At 35.2% G+C, this 8125-nt stretch overlaps 1 pseudogene; it reads right to left on the bottom strand.

Annotated features, from left to right (window-relative positions):
- Nucleotides 1-3559: 3559 nt before the first annotated feature.
- LOC107924571 (uncharacterized) lies at nucleotides 3560-7909 on the bottom strand (annotated as a pseudogene).
- Nucleotides 7910-8125: the final 216 nt, after the last annotated feature.

Genomic DNA, 8125 nt, shown 5'->3' with positions numbered 1-8125 from the left:
AATATGCCCCTAAAAAGGAATCTCGAGACCCTAAATCATGCAATAGAAACAGTTCGGGTCCAAACCGGGAACATTAATAATTTTTCGAATACTAAAACAAATCAAAACAATTCATTTCACTATTCATAATAAAACTGTCCACCTGCGCAACTGTCACTAATTTAATTATAACTCAAGTTACAAAACTCGAAATTTAGATCCGTAAATTTTCCTTGAAACTAGACTCATATATATCTTCTTACCATAAAATTTTCAGAATTTTTGGTTTATCCAATTAGTACATTTTATTCTTTAAATTCTCCCATGTTTCATTGTTTGACAGCTCTGACCCCTCTTCACTAAAAATTAATTATCTCATTGTACAGAATTTAGATAACATTCTCGTTTGTTTCTATTGAAAATAGACTCACTAAAGGAATCTAGAAATACAAGTTATAACTTTCAATTCTTTCTGTACAATTTTTAATGATTTTCTAAATTCAGAACAGAGGACTTCAAAAACTATTCTGACCCTGCCTCACTAAAATTCAAATATCTAAAAATATACAACTCTTTTGCTTACTCTATTTCTTTCATGTGAAAATAGACTCATTCAACTTTAATTTTATATCTTACTCAGCTTCTAATTCAATTTCCACCAATCTGGATAGTGTGCCTTGATGTGTTGATCCGATCCACGGATTTCACATCAATCTACAAAGAACATTAATCACATAGGAGTAAGCTTATGTAAGCTTAGTAAGTTCATAGGCATAGAAAATAATTCTTACCGAACATCTTATAACATTTATACAATATATAATTTCACTAATTCTTCCTTTTCTTAATCAATTTAGGAAACAGTTACGGAATTGAGTACTTCGTTTTTTAAAATGCCATAGTACAATTATGGCCTTGCACATAATCACATATCACACACCGAAGCCATAGCGCAGCCATGGTCTTTTCCGTCAATGTGTATGAGTCACTGAACTAAAGTACTTAATCCAATGTTCCACTAAATTATAACTTTTATTCAAACATTTATATTTTCACAATTATCTCAGTTTAATAACATTCATATAAAATAACATACCATAGCATTCATGAAATTTCAAAGTATAATACAACATTTCCTGCCAACCACAATCTCAAACAATGAATTTACTCAATTGAGCTCAATATCAAATATCAACTTATATTCCAACATTTAGCTTCAATTGCACTTACAAATACTTGTCAAATTAAGGATCATCTTACGGATTTGAGTACATTGTTTGCCCGGTGCCACGATTTGCTTGAATATTTTATAATGTTATAACTCAGTATGGTTTCCTTCACTGAAACACCATACCTACTTTTCACAACTCAGTATGGCTTTCTTCACTGAAACATCATACCTACTGTTCACAATTTTCCATGGATTCACCATGGGCTTATTCGTCAATTCATCGTTGATTACAGAACGTATGTACTCAATCCTGCGTATCCCTTAATTTAAACTAACAATCTCTTCTTCTTCTTTTTTTCTCATTTTTACCATAATAATAATTCAACAACAATATACGAATTGATACAATATATCATTCCCACATTAACAATTAATCATAAAAATTCAGCCGTATGAACTTACCTGGGCCAATTTGTAGGATTTGTAAAAGTTCAGAGACTATTTTGATACTTTCTCTTTTCCGCATTTATCTTCAGATTCCCGATATGATGAAAAATATGAAAAACCAGCTTGAAAACTCTCTCCTATGGCGTTTTGGCTGAAGAAAAATGATGATATCTCTAGATTTTTCAATTTTGTCTTTATTTTATATGTTTAATTTGTAAAATTTCTACTTTTGCCCTTATTTCTCCTTATTTTCTTGCTGATTTTCTTGCCCAAACAGTCCGGCCCATATACTTTAGGCCTAATTGCCTTTTAAATCCCTCCTTATTAGTCACTTAAACTATTTAATCACAATTTAGTAAATTTTACACTATTTTTAATTTAGTTCTTTTTAATTAATTGACTATCCAAACATTAAAATTTTCTAACGAAACTTTTATACTAACTCAATGACACTCCATAAATATTTATAAAAATATTTATGGCTCGACTTATGAATTCGAGGTCTCGATACCTTTTTTTAGACCCAATTTACCAATTAAATTCTTTTTAAATCACAAAATTCACTAAATCACAGAATTCACTAATTCAAAAATTCTTCTAAATTCACACTTAACCCATAATTATTAATTTATTAAATTTTCAAGCTTACTTGTCGGATTTAGTGATCCCAAATCACTGTTTCCGATACCATTAAAAATTGGACTGTTACAGACCTGTTCGGGTCACGGGTAGATGACCCAGATCCTATTTGGAACTCGGGTTGGTGATCACTGATATATAACAATATTTAAATTAGACCTTTACATCAATTAGCAATTAATTTTAGGCTAAATGGATATGATAAGTGAAAATCCTTGTAAGTAATTATGGATTTAAATTGGTAAACTAGTTCTTTTGTGATACAAATAATGGCAAAAGGATGAAAAAGAATGTATAATGGAAAGGAGGGCACCTTAATTTGTCCCTATAGAATGTACCTTTTGTTTACGCTCCCTCTCTTTTTATTTTGTTCTTTCTTTACTTTGCTAGCGACTGTCTTCTTCTTTTAACCCAACCGATTCTCTGAATACTGTCATTGATTGAAGAGAAAGCCTTGAGAAAAAAGAAAAGAAAAAAAGAAGCTAACACAACCTCATTTCCATTCATTGGGAGACCGGACACCATCATACTTTTTGCCTTTTCCTTTTTTTTTTTCTTTTCTTTCTTGTGGACTTCGGTATATTGTGCCTCTATTACTTTTACCAAATTATGATTAATTATTAATAATTAAGTGTTTTTTTAAAGAATTGTTTGATTTTTCAATGTTAGTTAAATTATTAAGTAATAATCATTGGTTGAAATATATATTAATCGTTGAAGGGTGAGTAGGCTTTAAATGGAGGAGAGAGATTTAATGCATGTGAGGATACGAGTGCATGCATGCACGCCTTTCACCCCATGCAGACAGCAGCATCATATTGTCCAAGGCCTAAGCCAGTGATGTGGGGCTTAAATATATATACATATATCCGAATATAAAAGACAAAATCATTATATACAGATTTTATATTATTTTTGTGTTGTCATGGATTCATGATCAATCCTTATCACCCATGAGTCATGGCAGAAGAGATGAGACTGGAGAATGTATATGTCTCCGTGGCCTTCACCATTAATTTATTATACCATTTTAATTTTCTTTTTCGATTTTAGATCATTAAAGATTTTGAGACCATTCCATTGCATATACTAAATAAAATTTTGTGTACTTTTTAGGATTTACCTAACTATATATCTTTAAAATTAGATGTAGAGTTGAGTCACAAGCGACATAATAAGAAGCATTTCTAGTTAGCGAATTATCATTGCAGCCTAGGATTTATCTTCTTCTTTTTGACAATTAATTTAGGGTTTATCAAATTATATATAATTATGTGTAAAGTTTTAGTTATATAATCATTAAAGTAGGTATAACCCTAAATCTAAATCTTTAAAATAGAGGATATTATGTGTTTAAGTGTGTTTGAATTTATATCCTCCAAATTGTTACAGCATTCCTCAAAAAAAAATGATACTAACTAATAAGACTCAAATCAATTAGAGTGAGACGTGGAGAAGAGTAAGACAAAAATCAATGTAGCCTCTGGAACTAAACTTAGGTGTTGGACCAAGCAAATTTAATGCAATAATTAAACCTAAAAACAACATAGGCAGGGGCATTGCTGCAGTAGTCGACATCAGATTCAGTGTCGACCCCTTTCATCTGCATGAAACTTTCGGAAGAGGACCAACCTGTAACTAATTAAATTCTGTTTCCAATCTTGTTGAGCCTGCTCACCTTTCCATCATAGCTCACACAGACAGTCTATATATGTTGACTTAGGACCATATTGCCATAGTTAACATCAATTTTCTGCTGTACGAGGGTCGCAGCTGACTGGAGGGGGCTTGTATTGGACCACCCTAAGCTTGGTCTGGTCCTCATATCAAACGCAGTCCAGCTTTAAATCAAAATACCTGATGCAAAATAATATATGCAATGAAAATGGCTTTAGTATGTACCCGAAAGTAGGGGCAAGGTGCCTACCCAGCCCATCACCATAATTTGTTAAACCGTTCGGGCTTTTACTGCTCGGAGCGATGGCCTTCAATTCTTAGACACGGTCCAACCTTAGTTTGTAATCAATAGCCCATGGCCAGAATTGGGAAGAAAGGTCAGTCCAAGTTTATGAGTTTCATGATTTTCACCTTGATGGCACTCAACTATCAGCCAAGTTTGAAGCTTGCAACAACTATTTCTGAATACATTTATACACCATTTTCGGCTTTAACTAAGGCATATTTGGTTAATCACCCTTTATCCGATGGCCCAGACTTTCATATTTTGGTATTATGCTCGAAAAATTAAAGATTCTTTCGAATGTATATCTGTCAACTACACCAACAATACGAAGTGGGAAAAGAACAACCAACGTTAGTATACCATCAAAGGAAACACAATGCAAATCTTGTTTCTTCTATTAACACTTTTGTTCCAAAAATAAGAACCCCAGACAATTTTAATTTATGTCATCCATATTCAAATAAATGCCGAACATAATATATATATTTGGAATTCTTTGATGTACGCCAAAGATCATACTCCATACATATATGCTTGAAAATGTCTCAAACGCATACATCAAATGTAAGTGTTGTTTCTTGAAATCAGAAAACGATAACCTAAGTTTTCATCTTCCAAAAGGCCAATAGCTAGCTAATGACAATCAACTTATCACTCAACGTCAAATTATTAATGATTTCCATCAATAGAACCCTAGTAAATTTACGCAATTACCATGCCATATTGCCAATATATATAACCAATACTTACTGTCCTGAGTGGGGGACCCGACCCGGTGTCATATCCGATCCACGTCTAGCCATTTCCTCTCCACCCTGGGGAGCCATTCCAGGGTAAACTGGAACCGGACCCGAACTTCTAACTCCATAATATACTGGTTGATTCACACCATCAGGAACCACTCTTAATGCCGGGTCGTAAGGATCCAAGGATGTAACTGGCCTGTATGCTTGACCGACACCAGGAGGCGGCTGGTGATACTCAATTGGAATTTGGCCCGCGGGAACTGGATACTGCTGAACGTACTGTGTCTGGATTTGAACGGGTTGAAGTTGAACATTTCCGGGTTGAGCAGGACCCGGAACATAATAAACGGGAATTTGCTGTACGGGAGGAGCAGAATAATGAGAATCTGAAACATAATGCCACATGGGATTACCCGAATATGCGGTTGGGTGCAAAATGGGTTGCTCCAAAAAACTCTCTGTTTGGCTTTGCTTTGACTCCATAACCTGTTCGGTGTTGTCGGGTCTAGTCTTAACGGGTGGGAGATGGGGCATAGAAGGTACAGTAGGAGCTGATGACGTCGAACAAAAGGGAGAAGAAACATCCGGGGCAGGAGAACCCGTGTCCGAAACCGAGACTTCCTCATGCAAAAGCTGACGTGTCCTTAATTTCGGGTCACGAGGTTGGCCCTCTTCGGAATTCTCCATCCCAATTAAATAATCGGGAACTTCGGACACGACCGAGGACGCCTCGGAACGGCCACGTTCCAGGCCAGAATTCAGTGCATCGAAGAACCAGTGTTCACGATTAACCGACCCGTCCATGAGTGAGTTGATGCTACTGGGTCGTGAGTCATCATCGCCTTTGGAGAAGAGAAAAACACGAAGCTAGCTAGCCGAGGGTTGTGATTCTGTGCTAACCGTCATATTCTTCCATCATGTTCTCGAGATCTTCGTCGGTAGTCACTGAAATCAACGCGTCAAGATCCTCGTTTGGAAGCTGATACTTAACACTCACGTTGACAATTCCTGATAAGTAAACAAAAAAGATCAAAAACGATATTGTAAATGTGACGTAAGGAACAACTAAAAAGAGAAATTTCACTATTAATTTGATTGCCTGAGAGTTTGGAGAGCTTGGTGAGGAATGCTGAGAAGGATGTGGAGCGATGGACGGCGACGATGCGCGTATCACCGCCCATGTAACAGAGCTGATTATCGTGCGGACGAGGTAGAATTTTGCCGCCGAAACTGCACATGAACCGTACACGTGTATGGGCATCATGAGGAGCAAGGTGTTCGGAGCGTGGAGAGGAGGCGACGGAATCTGTGGTGGAGTCCATCTCAGAGAGGTGGTGCGAAGACATGTTTGTTGCGCTTGTAGTTTCCTGTTGCTGTTAGAAAACGTGTAAAGAAAACAAAAGCAAGCCCGAAATGAAGTTTGTTGCTTTATCTGTTAAAACTTAAAAGAATGTCAGCGTTGCCAAAAGGCTGTGAGAAATGATATTTGACTGACCATTCTGGACCCTTTGATATTTTTACGAGTTAATATTTTATTAGTCAAACTATCTATGACGTCAGTTATGTAGCTAATTATTTGATTCCTTTTTTAAAATAACATTTATATGTGACGTTAACATTTCCAAAACAGGATCATTTTGTAATGGATAACGTTTGGTTTGCGCGATTGCCTTGCTCCCAAGGGCACCAAATGGTGAAGTCTGTTTCTATTGTTTTCACTTTTCAGGTCGGCAGTGGTGAACCGTGGGATTGAGCCGCACCCGACAGAATAAACACCTTTTTCTTTTTAAAGATTATTTATATATCAACACAATATTGGTGCATCAATAGGATAGAATATAAGGAAAGCATTCAACAATTCGAAATATAAAATTGTAGAATGAGTTATAGGCTCTAGACGTTGCTTATCCACTATTGATTTGGTAGACAATTCATGATGTGAATCTTTATTAATAAAAAATATCATCCACACAAGACACTTGATATCCATTTTAACTATAAATCTCTATATGAAAATTATAATATTTAAAAAATTAAATATGTTTACGGGTGTGATGATCCATTCTAAAAAATAATTTGTTGCATTTTAAATTTAATAAAATTAATCTATCTTCGCCCACTTATAAAGAAGAAGAAGAAAAAAAAAAGGTCTAGCTTTTGTCATTTTGTTTGTAGTTGTATGACCCCCACCTTTTACCAGCTCCAGTTACAGTTGCTTTAATAGAAAGCAACAATGATGAGACAAAGATTCTCCACAATAAAACAACGGAAGCTAAATTCCGATCGGTCTAGCTCCGGACAGTTAGGAACGACGGCTAAAAGAACACAAAAAATCAAAGACTTGGTTTTTTTTCCAGCCATTTAGGAAGAAATTAACGAATAACGATTGTGTTAAATCATGCCCAAAAAAGAAAAAGGAAAAGAAGGAGTTACATATACAAGATTTATTAAAAAAGAAGAGGCTAATCTTACCAGCTATTCAAAAACCATTTAATTTGTATACAGAAGCAGATTATGAGTAAATGAAAGAAAGATAAAATACCCACGCCATCAAGGATTAAAAAAAGAAGAAAAAGAGAAATTATAAATAAAAACAATCAAGTTTACCTGTTCTAAATTGAATAGATTGAGGAAGGTGCTGCTGCAGGTCTTGAGTCTTGTTCTTCTTCAGTTCACCTACAAGAAACGAAGATGTTAGGTCGGGGAGTTTGGAAGTTGATGTGTTGTGGTGGTAAGTATAAATAGAGTTGTGGGTCCCGTGGGGGGGGGGGGTTGGATTGTAAGCAAGGATCACCACCCCATTTTGTCTCTCAGCTAATGCTACTTTCTTCTAAACATAGGCTTGACTGCTCAATCACATAACCCTGCTGAGAAGTCTGATTGGCATGTTTGGGTATGTTTTTCACGTATGAAATTTACCCAATTGTAAGGTCACTTTAGATTTCAGACTATTGTTGGATATTGCGGTCTGTTTTTAGGGAAGAATGGAGAGTGGTTTTTTAAGGGAATTTAACTTTTACTTTTAGCCTCCTCTAACGTTCATTTTAATCTCTAGTACCAATAGACTTTATATATATATAAAAGATTGTCAACTACTTTTTATTAATTTATTATTTTATTACATCTATGATATCATTTTAAATTTGTTTGTAAATTGTATTCATTTCATTAATAGTTTAT

This window comes from Gossypium hirsutum, chromosome D05, assembly GCF_007990345.1.
Source record: "Gossypium hirsutum isolate 1008001.06 chromosome D05, Gossypium_hirsutum_v2.1, whole genome shotgun sequence".
In the NCBI taxonomy this organism is placed as follows: domain Eukaryota; kingdom Viridiplantae; phylum Streptophyta; class Magnoliopsida; order Malvales; family Malvaceae; genus Gossypium; species Gossypium hirsutum.
The sequence above is the reverse complement of the archived record's forward strand: the minus strand, read 5'-3'. Positions and strand labels throughout refer to the sequence as shown.